Source organism: Cupressus sempervirens, chromosome 3 (assembly GCF_028749045.1).
Source record: "Cupressus sempervirens isolate cs-2001-9-10 chromosome 3, ASM2874904v1, whole genome shotgun sequence".
Lineage (NCBI taxonomy): Eukaryota > Viridiplantae > Streptophyta > Pinopsida > Cupressales > Cupressaceae > Cupressus > Cupressus sempervirens.
In genome coordinates, this window is record NC_143120.1 from 899677536 (window position 1) to 899702024 (window position 24489).

General features: G+C 36.5%; 1 pseudogene across 1 annotated transcript; it reads left to right on the forward strand.

Annotated features, from left to right (window-relative positions):
• Positions 1-22114: 22114 nt before the first annotated feature.
• LOC149569702 (3-ketoacyl-CoA synthase 11 pseudogene) lies at positions 22115-23860 on the forward strand (annotated as a pseudogene). Its single transcript, XR_016361765.1, has one exon. The product of XR_016361765.1 is annotated as a 3-ketoacyl-CoA synthase 11 pseudogene (transcript).
• The last annotated feature ends 629 nt before the right edge of the window (positions 23861-24489 follow it).

A 24489-nucleotide genomic window follows, 5' to 3' on the forward strand; every position in this document is an offset into this window, starting at 1 on the left:
CAGGCTGGTAACCTAGGCGAGTATACCTTATGGGAATTTTTTGATCTTACTTATGCATATTTATTTAATTGATGCTCTTGAGATTGCAAGTTATTCTCAAGGAGAAATCAAGATTTTGAAATCTTAGGTTTCTTAAATGAATATTTTATGGTAAATATAAATATTAGATGGAAACAGTGACATTAACTTAATGTAGTGTAAGTAATCAGGTAAAGAATTTCACCAATTATAATTGTTAATCAAATTGATATAGATAGACCAATCCTTTTCCATTGGGTAAATAGAGTCTAAACCATAATCAAAGCATCATCAAACTTTGAAAATACCCTACACACCATCAATTAGTGAACAAAGAACTTGAGGAATATGAACCCTATTGTAAATGATTTTAAACCTGATGATGGAGACCAATTAGAAAAACATAACATAATATCTAATGTTTGATGACCAAACATATACATAAAGTTCTTGATCTATCAACAATAATAGGAATCCAAAAGGACAATGCTAGCAAATGAGTTATTGAACATCCAAATATCCAAATTGAGCATTAAAGGAAAGTAGATCTTTATATTGCTATCTAAAATAAGGAACACTAGAAAAATGGTGTAGATTGCATAAATCTTAAAATCGTATCAACAATTAAAGTTCAATCTATCCTATAATATTACATAAAAGAGGAAAATTACATCCGATCTATAAAAGATTGTATCTATATCATTGATAACTTATATCAAATTGAGATCTTGGTACCCCTTCTTATACAAAGTGAAGGGGTGCATCAGAGCTTCATATCTCATGGCATAAATATTCATAACTAACTAATCATGCATATAAACTAAAACTATTTAATAAAACTCCATGTTTATCATTTTCCAATCGCAAGTTCTTTCTCCTCATTGGTTGCTACTTAAACTTGCACTAGTTTAGAGTTTATCATGTCTTCACTGATCCAGTTTAAAGTTTGGGTGTGTTTTGGCTATATAAATTGGGAAACTTTAGGAATGAACCTTTGTCTATCGTGTAGTTTATTCCTTTCCACAATAAATACATCAATCTGGAACTTGAAAAATCTTCTTTCCAGAGTGATGATTTTATCCAATAAGGTGTTAATGCAGGACCATCCTGGAGTAGTCAACAATCCTAAATGTAGGAGTAGGAGGCTCGTATTTGAGGAGTTATGGTTCATGTAGTTGGGGATCTGTTCTAGGCACATTTCAGAACCTTTTCATAAGTGGACATAATTATTGGAGTTGGAGCCATTTTGGTGACTGTTGGTAGCGTGATCCTAATTTCCTAAGAAGGCTTTGGAGATTGTTTTCACAATATTTGATCCATGGGAGTTGGCTTATGCAATCTTGGATTTAGATTGTTCGATGACACATGGACCTATGCCTAAGGTCACATCCTTTTATATCTTGTCCTAAGTATTTAGCTATTTCATATATTTAATATCTGTTGAGATGACTTGTGGCTTAAGAGTTTATTTCTACTGTAAGGGTTTATTTAATGAGACTTAATGCAATCACCCAAAAATGGTCATCTAGACTATGATCCCCCTTTTTAGCATTTTTGCTTAATTTATCCATCGCTTATTCTTGATGAAATCAACACTTGGCTATTTATTCGATTATAACCTCTAGTTTGACCACCTTCTCCTAAGTCTTTCATTTAATTGAAATAACTTTCTCCCTTTTAATTATATAAAAATACCCAAATCCCACTTATCCTAAGGGTGCAAATGAAAAACATTATTTCTATTTTAAAAATAAAAGAAAAAGCTTTTTGCCTCACATGAGGGGCACACTTTTCTATGTGAGAGGAATCTTTATTTTCAAAATAGCTTTAATTCTGCTCCACACATATTTTGCCTCTTAAATCCCACCATTGATCTTGATTAGATGAGATGCTTGTGCACATGAGTCACTCAGGATACATCCTCCACCCTTGATTAGACCTCTCTTGCCTCTTATTCTCAACCATCAATTTTTCTTTAAAAAGGAGGACTGTCTCCTCATTCCTCATCTCTTATGCTTTGTACTAACATTATGTTGCAAGATTTCTAGGTGACTTTGGAGCTTTGAAGAGCTTGGAGCATTTTTGCATTCTATTTTAGCTTTCATTTCACTTTAATCATAGCTTCATGGCATTCTTAGTTTAGCTTTCTTTTATTCTTTAGAATAGCTCACATAGTCTAAGTAGGACGACTTTGTAATATTCTCATCTTCTTAGTTTATCTTGCATTTTTATCTCTCATTTATCTTTCATTTCATTCATCTTGGATTCTTGGATACTAGCTTTATTTCTCTTCTCTTTGAATCTTCTATTCTATGGTGCACCTTGCAAGGATTTGCTTAAGCTAGGTTCATTTGAGAGCCACCATCTCATAGATCTTGTACGTCATAGATAGGAAGCTATAAGCCACCTCTTGAGATGATCTTCATCATGAGTATTCTTGAGAATAATGGTTTATAGAAGCATTTCCACATTTTTGACATACATTTTTAGTAGCCACCATGGGGCTAGAACCAAGTTTTTAGCTCCATTTTCTTGCATTTTTTTGATATGTTTAGACACAATTACCCATGATCATAATTATCTCATTTGATTTCAAATTTAAAATTTGAAATCCAAGCTTACTTTGTTCATGGAAGTCCCATGAACCCTATGCCTAGGGTCTAGGCTGGTAGCATTACTAATCTTTTTTGCTACACACCAATGGCAGTCTTTCATCCTTGTCTGGTTGCACCATTTAACTTTTCCTTTCTGTCACATTAGAGGTGACTCATTTCATTGATGAATTGGATTGGTTGATATCCATTTTAGTAATTTTACTAGATGTGCTAGAGTATATTCTTGTGCTTCTTGACTAGTAACTCTAGACATCTTCCTCTTGACAGGTTGTCACACATTTTTCAAAACAAATATTCTTTTCCATTAATAAAAAAACTCAATGATTCTTCTTATTCTACATGCTAATGATGCATGTGGGGTCAACAATCTCCCCCTTTGGCATTGCTGGAAAAATATTGTTTACCACCATGTTCCCCCTTTGCACTTTATGAAGTCCTCTGACTTTTTCTTGTACTAGTGAAAGTTTCCATAGATGAAATTTGATATAAATGTGTTAGATTGCTTCTTATTAGTGCATGTTTCCTTTCATGTTGCCTTGTTCTACTAAATCTGTACTCCTATTTGTTTGAGTCCCCTTTTCTTTGACACTCTCCATAACTGTTATTCTAATTTTTCTTCTTTCATACATTCTCCCCCTTTGATGTTCTTCTCCTTCTAACTTGATTGATATCACATGTATACTCTCCTTCATGTTTATTTTATTCTCCATATTCTCCCCTTGTGTATTCTCCCCCTTTTTGTCATCAATGACAAAGGTGTGACTACTTGTATATTCTCCATATTCTCCTTTGGTTTATTCACCCCCTTTGTTATTACTGAATACATCTAGAAATTATTGTTGGATAGTGGTGAGATGGATGTTCCATGATGCCTGCAATGTTGCAAGAGAAATGGTCTCGCTCTTTGTCTCTACCAAAAGTGTCTCCACTTCAATCATGCTTGTGTTGGGGAGTTGACTGATAATGACTTTGTACTTGCAATCTGCTTTTGGATGATGCCTATGAATGAAGATAGTTTGCATTGTGTTTCTATGAGCCTAAGGGATATTTTTCTCTTGTTTATTCTTAATCTCATGTATGAGATGTAGTGTCCCTTATGTTTTGGATAGATAGTCAACTACAAGATCAATGACTACTTTGTTACCCATTTTTGTCACCATGCAGAAAATTGGCTCAGGTTAACTAGCCATATTTCTTAGGGTGGTGAAAACAATTTTTTTGACTCATTTATGCCCATGCAATGAGGGGATGCCTAAAATGTTGACCATGCTTTATCGATATATCCCTAGGTTTTAATCTTATAAAATCTGCATGTCTTATGGTTACACAAAATTTTATTATAAGCCTTGAGTTCTATGGGTCCCATTTCATGTCATGATATCAGAAAAATCATGAGAGCCCTTGATCTTCAGTAGATCAAGGGTTGTCACTTTATCACTTTGGGGAACCACAAGGTCTTTATTTATAGAAATAAAGCAAAAAATGGACACATAGCATGGTGGACCCTCTTTTCCTCAGTTTTGGTAGAATGCATCGTACATCTTCCCAGCCATTGATCTTCCCAGAATCGATGGTCCTCACTATGTCATTATGGAAAGCCGCGAGTACTTTAATTTATATGACATAGAAAGCACTTTCCATGTGGATATGTGGGTCACTTTTAGTTGGTGGGCTGTAATGTGATAAAAGTGATGTTAGAACAGGTTGGCATATAGGCGCATTCCCATTGGTTAGAGGTCTCTGGGAGAACATAGAAGATTCAATGATATATTCTATCGTAGATCTCTGGCAGATCTACAGTTATCACTTTGTCACTAACATAAACTTCAAGTTCTTTATCTATAGTGACAAAGGAAGGAGGCAACATGTGTTCTTACGGGCCCAATGGAGAGTAAAAAGGAAGTAGTCAATGGTTGTAGGATCGTAATAAGGATGGTCAAACCCAAGAGGCCATGATAGAGGAAGAGTCCTAATCTCACAAAGTTCCGATCTTACAACAAGCAATTGTCATAGGATCTTAGGGGTAAGATTGTCTATTTTCAATACTATGATATAAGGTTTGTCATATGGTCATAGAGCTATTTTCCTGGGCTTGCGACACTGCGATATAAAGAATATTTCTAACAATCATAGGATCACGAAGGGTTTTCCTCTCCAGTATGTTGTAAGGTTGTAGTATCGAGAGATCGAGAGTCAAAGTTTAAAGTTGACTTTTCAACTATTATGTATATGATGTTTCTAGACAATCATTTGTGAAATAAACCAAAAAGTGATGTTCCCAACCTATCATGTTGTAACACAAAGATATATCTTAGGAGTTAGTTAAATTTTTCCCCATGGTGGTGTAATATCAATATGGAAATGAAGTGGTGTGGGTTAGCATCGATCAAAGGGATGGGTTGGTGGTTCAAATGACCCATTTTTAATGAATACTTGATTTGCATTTGAGTATGGGGATGGTGGAGATCAGATCAAATCACTTCTATGGGATGATCACCAAGAAATATATGATATTTTCTTAAATATAATTACAACTGTTAATCGTATGCGGACAGGGGTGGTTGTAGATTTTATCTTTGAACACAACAAGAAGCAAAGGGTAGTTATAGTATTCTGCGGCATGTAGCACCTGGAAATTCATGATTATTCTCCTGGTGTTACCCATAATGGGAAGATGTGAAACTTAAATGTGAATTTAATTCTCTAAATTGTCTATACTCTTCCATTATTTTTTTGATAGGTGCCCCTTCCATCTGGAGCTTGTTGCAATCTTGGTTTATTTAAGGATTCCCAAGATGTGGAGGAAAGGATGATATTTTTTGAAGTCTTATGCAAGATAGCATTGTCAAGATCTGTTAGGAGTCCTTCATGTTTTTCTCAACACATCACTTTATTTTTACAGTCAATCTGGATGAATGTTGTTCAACGACCTTTGAAATCTGAATGAAGGAAAAGTCTTAGAACCCATATTGTGTCTACTTGTTGCTTAAGTTTATGATCTAATAGAATTTACTCTTTGAATCCCTGAATTCTATCTAAGTTTTAACTATAAGTGAGATTTTATTGTTCATGTCGGTTGCAAGTTGAGATACTTTGCTTTCCTTCAGTTGTGACATTGTGAATGTTAACATTCGCTTTAACATCTTGTCTGAATTGTATACTTCTTGTGAAATATCTATATGTGGATGATTGTTTACAAATATTGAGTTCTTGTTAGATGTCTAGAAGTGTTCCATTTAGTTAGGCCAGCAATATCTTCATCCTACCATCTGGCATATCACCTCCTTTTACATTTTCAGTATTTATTTCTAAGCAATCCTTCTATCCCTTTCCCCTTCAAGTTTATTTTCTTGTTTGAGGAAGTAAATTAGTGAAACATCAAGAGGACCTAATCTATAACCTGGAGATTCACTCCTATGTTAGGTACTTCCCATTTTCTAGGAGTGTTTCCATGTTACTTAAAGTTAACTGAGTTAGAACCTAGTCATAAGCGCTACTTTAGAGATAACAATTCTAGCATGCCTGGTGGGACCGAAAGAAAAGTGTTTTATGAAATTTCTCAATTATTTTCTTGTTGTTGTTGGCATGTACAACATTAAATCAACTTATGTAGAGGCATATAATATATGCATTTGGTGACTCTAATTGTGGAAAGATACAAGTGTATATGATTGATAAGAAAAGTGCAAACAAGAAGCAACTCTGCAAGTTTTGAATATAGAGAACTATCCCCACCTAGGAGGAAAGGTAGAATAATTGAAAGAATTCAGGATACCCTCATTCAAACAAGAAGTGTCGGATCTACTCCTCCACCATCAAGTCTTGTTGTTGTTGTTGTGAGGCAAGTCAATGTCCCAAGTAGAAGAATCTTTCAAGAACCAATGACAAGACAGTTCACTTTTGTTCCTTTCAACCAAGAGAGTCCATTACTCTTTTCTCAACATCATGATATTTCCCTAGCTTCCCTAAAAAGTTTACTAGACTTCACTAGAGAGGGTTAGACAACAAAATTTGAGCATATTAGAGATGTTGCTACACTATGTAACATACATCATATCACAGAAGAGGATGTTGCTATGAATTTTCTTGCAGCCTCATTCAAAGGGAAAGCTCTACAATGGTTTCAAAGCCTTGTTGTGGGCTCAATCACTTCATGGGATGCATTAGGAGATGTCATAACAAAACACTTTGAAGACAAGTCAGACTTTCTATCTCTAGTTGAGAAACTCACGACCATCAAAAGGGCTCCTCATGAGTAGATGATGGACTTTAATTATAGATTTCAAAGAACATGGAGCAAAATACCAGTTTGGGTAAGGCCTTCAAAAGAGCATGCTTTTCTATACTATTTAAGAAACTTGAATAGTGATATCTCTGTTATGATATAATCTATGGGAGGCTACTCATTACCATAAGGTTATGAGATAGCCATAAGAGCCGAGAATAGTCTTATTCAAGTAGGTAAAATTTCTCCTAGGCCTCTAATGCCTATATATCTAGATATCCAACCTAACAGACCCCTAGCTATACCACCTTTTAACCCATTACCAGCCACTCCATGCTAGGAAATAGAAAGTGTAGGTCCTTAATCAAAACTATAGGAGCTAAGAGATAGTCACAAAAGAATGGAAAGTCTCATGCAAAGCCTTACAAACAAGGTGGTGAATATTAAAAAGGGAGGATACTAGGCTAGACAACCATCCTAACCTCAAAATCAAACTTCAAACCAACCTACTTAGCAATAGTTTTAGAGTCAATACCAACCTGATAGGAAAAACTATAATCAAAGACCTTTTAGGCCTTGTAATCCAAGTCCTTTGAATACTGCCCCTCCTCCAAATACTGCCAGAGATATGGTCCCTTCTCAAAATAACTTAGCAAAAGAATACGAATGGTGTTACCCTTGTAATTAGAAACATAATCAGGCTACATGCTCCAATGGAATGATGAATCAAGCCTTACTGGTTCAAGGTGCTTCTATTTCACAACTTACATCTAATGTTGATGTTGAGAGGCAACCAAAGGTCCCCCCTACATATACTACATTCATGAAATGACAAGTGGAAGAACACTGTAGTGTGAATAGAGATAATATCACAAGTGGTGTTTGCACTAGAGCAAAGAAGAGAGCCCTAGAAAATGATGTAGGGACAAGTAAAGATGTACCAAATGAAGAGCCATCCTTAGTTCAAGTAAGGAAAGAACAACAAAGAAGTACTCCTATTCCCACTCAAGAACATCCCCAATAGTCAGTACACCTTGCCATTCCTAAAGTTCAAACAAGGGTGTATGCCACTATGCCATTTAACATTGTAGAAAATATGAAAAGAATGAGTATCACCATGTCCATGTGGGATTTCCTATCCATTCTAGGACAAGCTGACTTGTTGAGGGAAGCTTTGGCAATAGATGTTCCAAGCCAAGTTGTTGACAAGCCTTCAAAGGCTATATTTACAAATCAAGGAGCTGATGCCCAATATGACAACAAGAAAAGAAGTCAAACCCAAGGTAAGGGTGTTATGTCTCCACTATTTTATGTTTCATTAATTATAGGAACCAATTTGGTGCATAATTGTATGGTGGATAGTGGGGCTACAAGCTCTATCATGCCTAAGAAGATAATAGACCAGCTAGGTCTAAAATATGAACCCTTGGAAAAGGGTGTGGTCCAATTAGATGGTTCATTTGTTAACACTTTAGATATCATAAAGATTGCAAGCCTAACACTCCATGCATGTCCTACCTTTTCTATTCCCCAAGATATCTTTGTGATAGATTTGCCCCCATATTTTTCCCTTTGCTTGTTAAGAGAATTCACAACCAAGATAGGAGGCTATCTAGCAGTAGATTGGTCTCATATGCTATTTAGGACCAGATATGGAACCAAAGTAACAATCAGGTCTGAGTGACTTTCCAAAGACCACATTGAACCTTAAACACCCAGTGTGATCAATGGTAATTGTATTGCACTTGATCAAAAGGAAGATCTTGTCACACAAGATATAAATACTCAAGTTGATAGTATCCCTAATGTTTTACTAGATGAGTGGGTAATAGAAAAATCCTCAAGAAAGGAGACCAATAACATTAGCATTGAAGATATTATAGATGTTGGTCTAGGGAATTATGTCTCCCAAGAAGTTGGGCTAATAATACCAAACCTTATAAATAATACAATTGATCATCTTGAGTAGCAAAATTAGGTTTAGTAATTATATTTTGATGGCTCTCGGAGAAAGAATGGTTCAGGAGGGGGAGCGATGTTGATGTCTCCTCAGGGGGATAAGTATTATATAACCTCTCATTTCAGTTTTACATGCACCACAATACAATTGAATATGAAGGGCTAATCCAAGGATTTGAATGGGCCAGGATGAGAGGTGTCAAATGCATAAAAGTATCTGGTGATAGTGAGTTAGTTGTCAACCAAGTGAGAGGGTTGCACATGAGCTAAAAAGCTATAAAAAAAGAGTTTGGGATATAGTTGAGGACTTTGATGCTTTTAACATAGTTGCTATCCCTAGGAAATTGAATAAGCATGCTAATAGGTTAGCTATTGTAGGGGCACAATTTGATATAGTTGACAATATTAGCAAAGAAGATGCACAAAAACATATCAAAGTTGTAGCTAGGCCCTCCATACCTGATAGTGATGTCAATTGGCAAGTGTTTTATAGTGATGAACAAATCTTGAACTTTCTACTTGAGGAAGACTTGCATTCAACATTTAATCAACGAAAGGTGCAGGAACAATATGGTGATCATGTTATACAACTAAGCTCTAATAAATTGCACAAGGAGTTGGTCACTCTAGAGTCTATCTTTAACACTGATGACCAATTTGAAAGAAGAATAAGATTAGCTTGGTAGTTCAACAAGATCATTATGAAGATCTTGAGATTGTAGAGGGAAACAAATCAAATTTTGGCAAAGCAATTCCTACTGAAGAAAGGCAGTCTTATGTCTAGCTCTTCCAAGTATATAATGATGGTTTTTCTTGGGGATATGTTGATCTTAAAGGACTTGAACCATGCCTCGCCCAACATACAATTGAGTTGGAACCCAATTCCAAACCCATAAGGCAAAAGAAAAGGGTTGTTAATCCAAAGCTGGAACCCTTAATGCAAAAGGAGGTTTTCAAGCTTATTGAGAGTGGAATAATATTCCCTATCAAACACACCAGTTGGGTATCAAATCTAGTTCCTGTTAGAAAAATGAATGGAGAGCTAAGGTTGTGTGTTGACTTTAGAGATCTAAATAGGGTATCATTGAAGGACCATCATCCTTTTCCATCTATGGAGCATATGATCCAATATGTTTAAGGCTCTAAGAGATTTTCACACCTTGATGGATATTCTAGCTATAATTAGGTTCTAGTTAAAAGGGAAGACCAATTCAAAACTACATTCACCACCAAATGGGGTACCATGGCTTATAAGAGGATTCCTTTTGGCCTGTCTAATGTAGGAGCAACTTTCCAAAAGGCCATGGAGATGGCTTTCAACAATTTGATATACAAATTTGTGTTGATCTTTTGGATGATATCACTATTTTCTCCAAACATGCTGAGGAACATATTGAACATTTGAGACAAATCTTAGAGAGATGTAGGAAATTTGGCATATCCCTCAATCCATAAAAGTTTTTTTTTTTTATCCATGAGGGAAAGTTATTGGGATATGTTGTATCCAAACAAGGCATCACCATTAACCCTGAGAGGTTTGCAACCATCCTATAATTGCCTTTGCCACATCATAAGAAGAGATTAAAAAGTTTCATTGGGAGAATCAACTTTTTTAGAGGCTTTATTCCAAATATTGCTAACCTGTTGAAGCCATTGACCTCAATGCTTAAGAAGAATACCATTTTTAGCTGGTCGAAAGAAGCCAAGCATAGTTTTGAGGTGATAAAGGAAGCATTTTCTATTGCTTCTAATTTGGTAAATCCTAACTTTTCAAAAGATTTCACCTTGTATGCATATGGTAGTGTGAATATAATTTCTGCAATATTCATTCAACAAAATGATCAAGATATAGAACAACCTGTTGCTTTCTTTAGTAGAGGCTTTGAAGATTATGAGCAAAGATATAACTTCATTGAGAAGCATGTACTTGCAGTGGTGAAAAGCTTAAAGAAGTTCATACATTTGGTATCTAATAACAAGATTCATCTTATGGTGGCCCATCCTAGTGTGAAAGAGTTCTTGTTAAGAAAGGACCTCAATGAGAAAAGAGTTGGTTGGATAAATAGGATCATGGAATATGATGTGGATATTCGAGTGACAAAACTTGTTAGAGGGAAAGGCTTATGTGAGTAGTTAGCCAAAGGAAGAACTTAGGGTACCAATGACATAGTTGAAGCTATCCTAACCAATCAAGATGTTCCCCGACAAGGTCAACAAGAAAACTGGCTACAAGATATGACATGTTTTTTGCAAACTGGAGAATGTCCCCCTTCACTTGACAGGGCCAAAAGAAGGTATTTTAGACTACAGTCTATACCCTACATATTATTAGATGGCCTTTTTTTAGAAAGGATATGAATGAAATTCTCCTTGGATGTAATGACAATGATGATACTAGCAAGTTTTTGGAGTAGTTTCATGATGCAACAGGTTACTTTTCCTCAAAAATGACAACATATAAAATCATGAGGGCTAGATATTATTGGCCCAAACTATTTAAGGATGCTCATGCCTAGGTAAGAAAGTGCAAGAAATGTGCATTATTTTTTGGGAAGGAAAGGCTAGCTGCCTTACCCCTACATCCTATTTTGATCGATCAACCATTCATGAAGTGGGGTATAGATTTTGTGGGCCCCATTAATCCAAATTCTAATGCTAGACACAAATGGATTTTGACTGCCATAAACTATTTCTGCATTGGACAGAGGAAATAGCTTTGAAAGAGGCCAATGGGACTTCTGTTCTGAACTTCTATAATGATCTAATTTGGAGATTTGGAGTTCCTAATTCCATTATATCTAACAATGTGTTGGTATTCATGGGAACAAGAATAATCGAATGGGCATTGAAGAATGGAGTATATCTCAACACTTCATCGAATTATTATCCTTAGGGTGATGGACTAGCTAAGAGTACAAACAAAAACTTGCTAAGGATATTGAAGAGGACTTTAACAAATAATGAACAAGATTGACATTCCAAATTGAGATAAGCCTTATGGTTTGATAGAATCACTCCCAAGCAGATTCTAGGGAACTCACCCTATGTTTTGGTGTATGTGAAACAAGCCAAACTATTTATCTCTGCAGAGTTTCCATCATTACAACTTGCTAATAGTCTGATGCTTTTTGAAGACGATGATCCTCTGAAGATGAGGTATGCCAATTTTTTGGAGCTGGAGGAAGAAAGGAGTAAATCATTGCAAACAATTGAACACCAGCAGATGCAAACCAAGAGGGTGGTCGACAAGAGGTCTAAGCTTAGGGTATTCAAGAAGGAGATCTGGCTTTGTAGTGGGATGTTCTTAAAAGCAGACCGGGCCATCATAATAAGTTTGATAGTATGTGGACTAGCCCATTCATGATCGCAGAATGAAAAGAACACAATTCCTACCAGCTCTCAACTATGGAAGGAGAAGATCTACCCATCCCTGGGAATGAGAATCACCTCAAGCTCTATTTCGAGGTATGATCTACCTATGTATCCTATGTGCTCTATATATTTTCCCTGTTTTCATTTTCCCTAAGTGAAATCTAGCACAAGTGTGTTTAGTTGTAATCTTCCCTGCATTCAATAAATTCCTAAGGTTCTGGTGGTCTGAGCAAGCAAGGTGTTGCACATCTGCTAGTATAGAATGTCTCTTTTCTCAGTATCCTTCCATGGCAATGCTTGATCCAAATGCATACATCCACGCATGTGTGACTGCCATTTTAAAGTCCATTATCATTCTTTGGTGACTCTATTCCCAATAGATTGCCTAAGAATATTGGTTCAATGTATAGCAGGGAACCATTCAGTAGAAATCACCAAAAGTGTTACCCATATTTGTCACTATGCACAAAATTGCCTCAGGTTGACCAATCATATTTCTTAGGGTGGTGAAAACAATTTTTTTGACTCATTTATGCCCATGCAATGAGGGGATGCGTAAAATGTTGACCATGCTTTATCGTTATATCCCTAGGTTTTAATCTTATCAAATTTGCATTTCTTATTGTTACACAAAATTTTATTATAAGCCTTGAGTTTTGTGGGTCCCATTTTATGTCATGATATCAGAAAAATCATGAGAGCCCTTGATCTTTAGTAGATCAAGGGTTATCACTTTATCACTTTGGGGAATTACAAGGTATTTATCTATAGTGACAAAGTGACAAATGGACACATAGCATGGTGGACCTTCTTTTCCTCAGTTATAGCAGAGTGCATCGTACATCTTCCCAGCCATCAATCTTCCCAGGATCAATGGTCCTTGCTATGTCATTATGGAAAGTTGTGAATACTTTCATTTATGCAAATAACGAGCACTTTCCATGTGGATATGTGGGGTCACTTTTAGTAGGTGGATTGCAATATGACAAAAGCGATGTTAGAATAGGTTGGCATACAAATGCATTCCCATTGGCCAGAGGTTTCTAGGAGCACAGAGAAGATTCAACAATAGTTTTTGTCATAGATCTCTGGTAGATCTACGATTATCACTTTGTCGCTAATGGAAACTGCAAGGTATTTATCCATAACGACAAAGTGAGGAGGTGACATGTTTCCTTGTGGGCCTGCGTGGAGAGTAAAAAGGAAGCAATCAATGATCGTACATCCCTAAAAAAAATAGATAGGACTCGAAGTAGTTCTGTATCTTGCAGAGAGAGTGAGAGGTGTTAAACCATTCCCACTCCCACTCGCACTCCCACTATCTAAACCCAACCCAACCCAACCCAGAGTGAATATGATATTTTGTAAAGAGGATGGTCAAACCTAAGAGGCCATGACAGAGGAAGAATCCCGATCTCACGAAGTTATGATCTTACAACAACAAACTACCATAGGATCTTAGGAATAAGATTGTTGATTTTCAATACTACGATACAAATTCTGTCATATGGTCATAGAGTTATTTTCCTGGGCTCGCAAAGCTGTGATATAAAGAAGATTTCTGACAATCTTAGGATCATGAAGCTAGGGTCTTCATGGTAAGATATCACAAAGGGTTTTCCTCTCTAGTATGTCATAAGGTCATAGTATCGAGAGATCAGGAGTCAAATTTTAAAGTTGACTTTTCAACTATTATGTATATGATCTTATTGGACAATGGTTTGTGAAATTGACCAAAGGGTGACATTCCTAACCTATCATGTTGTAACACATGGATATGTCTTGGCAGTCAGTTAAATTTTGCCCCACAGTGGTGCAATATCAATACATCAATACATAAATGATGCTGTGCTAATTGAGATTGATCGAAGGGATGGGTTGGTGGTTCAAATGACCCAGTTTTAATGAATATTTGATTTGCATTTGAGTATGGGGATGTTGGAGAATATATTAGATCGCTTGCATGGAACGATCACTAAGAAATATATGATATTTTCTTAAATACAGTTGCAACTGTTAATGCTATGCCGGTGGGGGTGGTTGTAGATTTGATCTTTGAACACAACAAGAAGCAAAGGGTAGTTAAGGTATTCCATGGCATGTAGCACCTAGCAATTCATGATCATTCTCCTGGTGTAACCCATAATGGGAAGATGTGAAACTTAAATGTGAATGTAATTCTCTAACATGTCTGTACTCTTCCGTTGTTTTTATACTAGGTGCCCCTCCCATCTGAAGCTTGTTGTAATCTTGGTTTATTTAAGGATTCCCAAGATACAGAGAAAGGGCTTGCATTTTTTGAAGTCTTATGCAAGATATCATTATCAAGATCTCTTAAGAGTGCTTCATGCTTTTCTCAAGACATCACTTTATTTTTATAGTTAATCTGGATGAATGTTCTTCAATGACTTTTGAAATCTGAATGAAGGAACAATCTTAGAACACTTATTGTGTCTGCTTGTTGCTTAAGTTTCTGATTTGATAGAATGTCTAAAGATTTACTCTTTGAATCCTTGGATTCTATCTAAGTTTTAACTATAAGCAAGATTTGATTATTCATGTAGGTTGCAAGTCGAGATACTTTGCTTTCCCTCAAGTTGTGACATTGTGAATGTTAGCATTCCCTTTAACATCTTGTTTGAATTGTATCCTTCTTGTGAAATATTTATATGTGGATGATTTTTTGCAAATATTGAGCTCTTGTTAGCTATCTAGAAGTGTTCCATCAAGTCAGGCTAGCAATATCTTCATCCTACCATCCGATGTATCACCTTCTTTTACTTTTTCAGTATTTATTTCCAAGCAATCCTTCTATCCCTTTCCCCTTTGAGTTTATTTTCCTGTTTGAAGAAGTAAATTAGTGAAACATCAAGAGGAGCTGACTTATAACCTAGAGATTTACTCCTAACTTAGGTACTTCCCACTGCCTAGGAGTTTTTCTATGTTACTCAAAGTTGACCGTGTTAGAATCTAGTCATAGGCACTAGTTTTAGAGATACCATACATTATAATTATCTTTCAAATGTTGTAGCTCTTGTTGAGCATATTGAAGTTTTTTCTCTAGATCCAATGATAGGGTGTGTGGATTAGATTACTTCTTCAAGATCAAGGCTATTCTTTGCAAGGTTTCTTTCCTCTTTTTGATGATTTCTTGCAGAGTGGTCCAATTCTTGGCCACTTTTTCTTGTAATATGCTTATCTTGTTGGATTCAATCTTCTTCTCAACCAATGCTTTTACACTTCCTTGGTCATCTTTGACTTTATCATCCTATGTGGAGAGTTGGTTGATGAGATCCATGTTTGGATCATATTGTATGTTAGAGGCTAGTTCTAAAATGATACTCCTGATTATCACTAGTGTACTGGCTCATTGCTCCTTTTTGAGTTCTCTTTGTCTTTTCAGTTTCTACTTGTATTCATTGATTTCTTCTAGATCCATGTTCTGAATTTTCTATTTCTTTTAAGTGATTAGTGTATCCAACTCATCTTTTCTTTCTGTTGGTCCAACATCTTTTCATAAAATTCTCCTTCATCTTCTGAGCTAGAAGATAATGATGATGATAAGGATGATGACGTTGTTGAGTATTTAGCTGGTCTTCTTCTCTTTCTTACTTGTTTTGCTCCTTTTTTTCTAGATATGATTTGTTCTTTTCTTTTACTATCCAATATGCATATCTTTCTCTTAGAAACCTTTGATTGTGATGCTTTAGGTCTAGGTATGACCTCTTCTCTCTCCATTTATGATTCACATTGTCATACACTCCTATCTTGGGTGTGAATACTACATCCTCTTCCATAATTGGGGACTTTTCCTTCAGAGATTCTTCATCTGGAATCCAAACTACAATAGGTGATTCCTTGTCTTCACCTTATTCCTCCTCTTCTGACAAATCAATAAAAATAGTCACCATATTAATCATCTCTTCAATCTTCTATTGAGTCACATCTTCTGGTGACTTAAATTTTTCTTTTGCCATGCGTTTTTCAGTTTGTATGACCAGTGGAGCATCTACCGGTTGGCCATTTTTCTTTGGTCTATATTTGGAATTTTTTGTAATTGTTTCCTTGGGTGCCACTGCCTCCTTTTGAGTTTCTTTGACCAGTTCTTTTTCTTCTTCCAATACATCTTCCTCCCATTGAGGACTAGGAGTTCCTTGAGTTCTTTCTTGTTCTTTTCTCTCTGTTTCTTTCCTTGGGCAGCTCTCTGTACCTATTTTCTTGAGCCTATCCACCCCTTACTTTCTTCACTTCGTGGTAGTCGATTTCCTTTCATACAGACATCTATTTATGATGTTAACTCTTTTAGATTTTTATTGGTACTTATTTTTATCTGGCTCCTTCAACCTATTATAAGGTTGATTATATCCCTTGTGTTAATGAATTTTCCTCTGCACACTCCTATTAGACAACACTTTTGATTTTGAGTCTTATTTTCATTAGTGAGTCTTCTACCACCTTCTCAAAATCCTCTACTCTAGCACTCCACTTATCATTTAATATGTTCCTTTAATCTTTGGGAAACTCCAACCCAACATCATATGGCCTAATGTCCTCGACCCTTAGACTAGATAGGATAACACTTAAAAGTTTTTCCTTGTTTTCCTTAACGAATTGTGTAAGTCTATTCTTGAGAATAGTGTAATCACAATTCTTTACAATTAAGTCTACTCTAACCTTACTAATAGGAATTGGTTTAGACTTTTTCTTACCTTTGTCAGGTGTTGGTGTCACTTCCTCTTTAGTAGCTTCAATAGTCATAGCTGCTCTAGCTGCATCATCATAACATTCAATTTCTTTGACTTTTGGTTCCTTAGAAAATGATTCTCTCCCTTTCTCTATTGTGTGACTTCTTATCATCATTGATGGAGTGAGCTTCTACATTTCCTTATGATCTAGTAAGAGTTGGTTTCTAATTTTTTCACAGGTACTAAACCTTGGTTGAATGATGCTTTCCTTAGAGGCCAAAAGCCTTTCTATGTGGTGCCTAGCTTCTTCATCTTTCACCTCTTATCCAAAATGTGTGAGCCACATAGCTCTAGGTTGTGCTGAACACACAATGCACTTATCAGTGCTTGCCATAAAGCATACCTTTTCCTTGTAAATTTCCACTATACTTGTGGCTATTCTTTCTCTTTGATTCATGTTTCCTTTTGGAATTTTTTGAAGTAATCCCACAACATGGTGCTTCCCTTTCCTTCCAACTTCCTATGTAATTCTCCTATTTGAGTCATGACTAGTTGATCTTTGATCTAATTGATTTTTGGAGCTTCGAGAAATTCTCCTTTGAGATAGAAAAAGATACATAGTAGTATGGATATGTATCTTAGTTTTTGACTTTGATGGAAGTTCATTATTTTTCCAATATTTTTCGATATCTTCTTGTGAAGATACCCACATAGATTAACCTTTGATTTGTTGAGGATTATTTGAACTACTATGTAGGTGATTTGGCCTAGAAAATTATTAATGTTGCTATTATGGTACAAATTTTAACCTAGCACCATGGCCGCGAACCTCAACTTAGGGTTTGAAGTATCACTTATGGTGCACCCCATTCCATCTCGTGTAATATATCATTTAGGTATGATAGATAGATACCAGATACATTGAACCTAGTTACCCTCTCAATTAGGGCTTATCTGATCCTGTGTGGTTTGTTCAACCACATATGTTGATCATGGATTTTGCATAGAAAAACCTTACCTATTCCCCATGAAATAAATTTGGTACTTTCACTACTCTAATTAGCGTGGACTCCACCAGATCCTTGTGTTCTTCTTTTAGGGATCCTTCCGAGTAGAATGTCTTATACAAATCACTTATCTCCTTGTCACCTATTTCTTGTAGTATTCAACTTCTATGTACACACACATCTTTCATGACATCATCATGTAGTGACGATAGTGTCGATTCATTTTCAACATCTCTTCCCCTTACTATGATTCCTTTTTATTCTGGCTGACTGTGTACCCTGTGATTAATTAGGTTTACTTTGTTGATATAATCTATCATTTTGCTTGACTCAAGATTCCTTAATGTGCAGATTGATTATGTAAGAATTGATTCTTGTAGATGATGCTTGTATAATCTTTCGCCTTTGATCTCTTAGAGTTTTTGCAATACAAAAGCACAAGTGTTTTCACAATGTAAAGTAACAAAAAGACTCATCTCTCATATTTATGTCATAAAAATTGTACCATTAGGGTTATAATGGTCGACAAGTACCTTACCTACTAGATGACATATATCAAAAATACATTGTCATTTTGTAATAGTCACATTTTATTAGTTTTTGATCAACTGGCTGTGCCTAATGTTTGCATTCCTTCTTTACATAGACATTTTCTATCATTTTTGAATTTGGGCACTAGTTTTAGATTATTTCCCTAGTCTTCTGACCCCTCCAAGCTATGGGAGCTTAGTTAGTTCGCTAGGTCTCACTAGTGACAGGAAAGTCCTTTACCTCAACTAAATTTTTCTCATCCGATTCACTCTTCTTCATTTGGACTTATTGGCCAAGTCTTTCTCTAGCTACTCTATGGTCATGGTCTGGTCCTTTTTTACTGGAGATCTAATGCATCATCTTCTACTACATCTACAATCTCTTGCAAGATGTCCAATATTATGATAGAAATAATATGTAATTCCAATACCTTTCCATGGTCAATATTGCTCCTTGGATTCATCCTCAGCTTATAGTGAGTTACTGGGTGTCCTTCATCTCTACAGGCCATGAAAACCAGTGTAGGAAAGTTGTCTCTTCTGACTAGACTTGTTTCCTTAGGATACCTTTGGTTGTCTTGAGCTTTGGTTCTGTAGTCTTCTGCCCTATGTTCATACTTGTTGTGGTAGTTATAGCAACGACCATCAATTATTTTCTCATTAAAATGAGATATACACTACTGTGTAGTGTGGCCATAGATATAATAGTTGTTACAATACCATTCATAGGTACACTGCTGAACTAGTGTTATCTGCTTAAACCAATATACACCAGATGTTTGTCCTATCATACCATAGAAAGTACAAGTGGGTTTAGCAACACCCTTACCTTTTAGAGACTTGCTTCCTGATCTTCCACCATTTAGGTTCTTTCCTTCAAAAACCTCTCCTTCTTCAGTCTTTCTATCACCTTAGCAACCAAGATTGAGTGTGCTTTGGTTTCTTCCCTAAGCCTTCAGTTGCTCATTAATCTTCTTAGATCTCTCATTGAATCTCCTGAGCTTTTCATTTTGTTCATTCATTCTTTTTAGCTCCTCAATAATCGTGATTACTTGCTTAGTCCGTTCCATAAATTGTTCCATATTTAGGTGATTGCACTCTTCACTCTTTAGCTCACCTGCTCTCCTTGTCATGTTGCTATGACTTCATCTCTAGTTAGGATTGTGACGTCTTGTTTGGCCTAAGCTTTGACAACTTCTTTAATCAACTCATCTTTCTCCTTGTTTAGTTGAGTAGAGGTTCCCTTTAGTTGTTGTATTTCAACTATTAAATTAGAGAGGACTTCTTTTGATTCTTCAGAGACACTATGTTGTTGTTTAATGACTTCGTGGCTTTCAAAGTTTTTGCATCAACTTCTTCCTTTTAGCTAGGGACTTCCTTAACTTCTCTTTCAAGTCCTAAATCGTATCCAGGGTTTCTTCCAACTATCTTCGCATCGATGCCATTTGATATTCCCTTAAGTTGTCAGACTTGTTGCAACATGGATATGAGCTTTGATACCAAATGTTGGTCCCAGTCAGTACTGGGGGGTGGGTGAGTGTGAATTAGTACCATTCACAAAACTAATTCTTATTCTTATTCTTTATGTTGTGCTTATTATAACCCACTTCACACTTAGAATAAATGTAGTAAGGTAAAAACATATTAACTCACATGAGAGATTTCATCAAGTTGAAACATATATTTTGCACGTGGAAACCCTTGGTGAGAGGGTGAAAACCAAATTGGGGAATAATCTACCCACTAGCCCTTATCATGCATGTAAAGGGGTGCCCTATTAAGTGCCACAAATGCTTCTTTTAAAGAGCATCCTGTTAGGAATACCTGTAACCTATTAGAGTTACTACAATTGTATTACATCTACTTGGTTAAAGGATTTGCAAATCTCTTTCTAAGAGACACCTTGCTAGAGGATTTTACAATAAGCTTACCTATGAAGCTAGCCTTATTAGGACCTTACACATAGATGCAATGGTAAGAGAAGACTACGTGTTTGACTTGACTATGGCACTAATTTTTCTTGTAGATCTCTGTTGTGTTTCTTGTGAAGATGAGATGATCTTCTTGTTTGACTGGTGAGTGTTTTAACTTCACCTCCCCCTCTTTTGCCTGGTTTAGTTCATCATTTCCTTTCTTCCATTCTACCACTTTTGCCATAGCTTCCCTTGTTGTGGTGCCTTAGCTCTTCTCTCTATATCTTCTTTCTCAATGGCAACAACTCTCTCTTTAACTTTATTGAATATATCCCTCTTTCGATGTTTGGGCACAGTTACCCATAATCATAATTACCTTGCTTGATTTCTAATTCAAAGTTTGAATTCCAAGCTTTCTTTGTTCATGGAAGTCCCGTGAACCCTATGCCTAGGGTTTAGGCTGGTAGCATTGCCAGTTTTTTTTGCTGCACACTTATGATAGTTTATCATCCTTGTCTACTTGTGCCGTTTAGCTTTTCCCTTCTGTCACATCAAAGGTGACTCATTGCGTTGATGACTTGGATCAGGTAATATCCATTTCTATCTTCTTGCTAGGTGTGGTAGAGTATATTCCAGTGCTTCTTGATTAGTAACACTAGACATCTTCCCCTTGACTGATTGGCACACATTTTGCTAAATAGATGTTCTTGGCCATTGATGACAGCACTCAATGCTTCTTATTCTACATGCTAATGATGCATGTGGGGTCAACATAGTTGTCCGTTGGTTTATAGGGTTTTGTTATGTTTTTTGCTTCAACACTTAGCCCAGGTGACCTTTGTTTATGGTGCTTTTCAGGACTCTTCATAATTATTGGTTTTGTATATATTATGGTAGTTGTACTATTAGGTACTATGATACTCTGGTTTAGAGGTTTTTGAAATTAAAAAAGAGGTAGGTTAAATCTTTAGTATCTTATGTCAGCTCCATTTTAGACTACTTTTTAATTTAAAAAACATAATTACTAGACTGATTTCATTTTATTATTTATTATTTTAAAAAGGTCAATGTGTACTATAAATTTTGTGTACATGTATATGCTAGTTTTGACCCATATTCTAGACCCGTATGTGCTCATCTTGGAAATAAATTGTCTTCTAGAGGCTAGTTTTGACCCAAACTCTAGACCTACTTTGGCCAACGGAGTATACAACTTTCTAGAGGACATGTGGCTAAAATAACTGGACGGCGTACATACAGTCCAAGCTCTCAGGAATGAATCTATATCTTGTATAGTTCCTTTACTTGAGCTCCTCAAAGTGATTACCGAAATGAGTAGCGATTCTTATCTAGTTTCTTTTTGACTATTTTTCGTAGTACATTAAAGACAATAAGCGAGAGTCAATGCTCTCTCTAATTTCCCATCAATGGACAGCGCATGCCAACGGGCAAGAGGCAGTGAATTATGCATTATGCCATTGCATATCCATATGTTACCAATCCTACATGTGGACAATGAAGGCAGGAAATCAAGTGAGCCCACTGAATCTGTGGGGTAGATGCCAGACATCAATGGAAAGTCAATCTCAATTAATCTTTCCTCTAGAAACCCCACAGATTAGAAAGTTGGGCTCCACCAAGTTGACTTACTCCCACTCAGATTTTTTTGTATAAATATAGCACTCCAAGCATACATTTTCCTGCAAAGAAATCCAAAGCTCATGAAAACAATGTCTACCCTATTTCATATCCTAAACCAGTGGGCTACTGATACGAGGGTATCAGTCACAATCTTCTGGCTGATTTCATGTGGGCTATTAGTTTACCACATGTCAAGGCCTCGAAGAATTTTCATGGTGGGATTTTCATGCTTCAAGCCCAGGGATGACTTGAAATGCAACTACGAGCTCTTAGGGTATCTTGCAATGAAGGGCGAGAAGTTCAGTGACAAGAGCGTAGAGTTCATGAAGAACATTTACTTGAAATCAGGCATTGGAGAGGAAACATACTTGCCACCTTTTCTCTTCAAAGAGAATCCAGTGGAAAGTCTAGAATCCGCTAGAGAAGAAGCAGAAATAGTGATGTTTGGGGCAGTTGATGAGGTGTTTGAGAACACAACCCTAAGTGGAAAAGACATAGACGTTGTGGTGGTCACATGCAGCATGTACAGCGCCGCCCCTTCTCTTGCCGCCACGCTTGTTAACCGCTACGGTCTAAAACAGGACGTCAAGATCCTCAACTTTGCCGGCATGGGTTGCAGCTCTGGTGTCATAGCAATTCAAACTGCTAGTGACCTTCTTAGAACAAGTTCCACAAGTGGGTATGCTCTGGTTGTGATAACAGAGAACATAACCCTAAACACTTATTATGGCAGTAACAGATCTATGCTTGTGACCAACTCTATTTTTAGGGTTGGTTGTTCTGCCGTTGTGTTGTCTAGTAAGGCAAGTGATCGAAACCGGTCTAAGTTTGAGCTCATTGAGACCCTGAGGACTCACCGTGGGGCAGATGATAAGTCATATAGGGCAGCATTTCAAGAGGAGGACGAAGATGGGCTTGTGGGCATGTCGCTTTCAAAGGATCTGATTAGGGTTGCCGCTGAAGGACTCCATGATCATATCAGATCTTTGGCTCCATTAGTTCTGCCTTACCCAGAGCAGCTCAAATATGTGTTGGCTCTTGTGGGTATTCATTTTCTTAGGATGGAGATTAAACCCTATGTTCCTGATTTTCGCCGGGCTTTTGATCATTTTTGTATTCATACTGGTGGAAAAGCCGTGATAAACAAGATTGGTGAAAGTTTGAGATTGAGTGAGTATCTTCTTGAGCCTGCAAGAATGGTTTTGCATAGGTTTGGGAATACCTCGAGCAGCTTGGTGATGTATCAGTTGGCTTATTTTGAAGCCAAGGAGCGGATGAGGAAAGGAGATAAGATTTGGATGATTGCTTTTGGGACTGGATTCAAATGTAATTCCATTGTTTGGAAGGCTCTTCGTGATTTGGGTCCTGATGAGGTTGGAAATCCCTGGGTTGACGTTGTTCATCGATACCCAGTTTGTTGATTTTGCTGGATTCTTCTGATCTTCCTTGGCTACCTAATTTGTTGTTCGTTTGATTTTGCTGGATTCCTTTGATTTTCCTTCCATATCCAGTTTGTTGCTCGTTTGATAGGTTTGTCGTGATTTAATCCATAATTGAAGCCAATAATTTTGGGTTCTGTGTGTCTGTCCAGCCTGAAATTTCGTTGTCAGGATTAGATGTTTTGTATGACAAGATCATCAAGGCGGGTGTAGCGGACTGGGCAGCGTTGTGAATCCCAACAAAGCTCTTTAATGGAGTTTTGAGAAAATAGATTCTTTCCTCTGATTCAATTAATAATGTTGATGGCATAACTTCGTCACCTTTGTTTTCTTCGAGGTTCAAGTGTCATTCTCTCTCCTTATGGAGGATTCCTCTATTGCTCCTCAAGCATTTGATATTGGGATTCTCCTCGTCGGAATGTTTATAATATTCTTATTCAATTTTTTATTTGGTTATAGGGAGACACTTATCATGGATTCTAGTCAGTTAATTGCTCTCATAATATTGAAGCTATACTCATAATCGTAGTATTCAATCTTTTTTTCCCCTTTCATAAGAATAATTTCAACTATGAAAATGGATGTTGTTCTACATGGTCCAATCTTGATGAGTTTGTTTAAAATCATTCATCACTAAATCAAAGAACGCTGATTATTTGACATTAAAATTAAATTATTTGTAATCTAGATTTTTTTAGTCCCTGCTCAGGAGACTATAGTTTTCAGTTGTCATTCTAGTATTTGTTTGCTTCTTAAAATTAGTGCAATATTAACTTAACCTATAGTCTGAAGAAATTCTTTATTAAAATGATATTTAAACTTTTGAGTTTCTTTTTCCCTATTGACTATCTTCATTTTTCCTGGTAGTCTATCTTTTCAATCATCAAAATATTAGCAAGAAAATGTACCACCAATTACATAGTTTGGCAAGTGCAATTTCTTGAACTGTCCACGTGCCCGACAAATACAGTCACACCTTTTATGGAGTGGGTATTTGAAGAGGCTTGGAGATTTTCATCGCTAGATTTATGTAAACTGCGATATTGCTATATGCATCCACCTGTCCCTGCCTAAAGGAAAAAGAG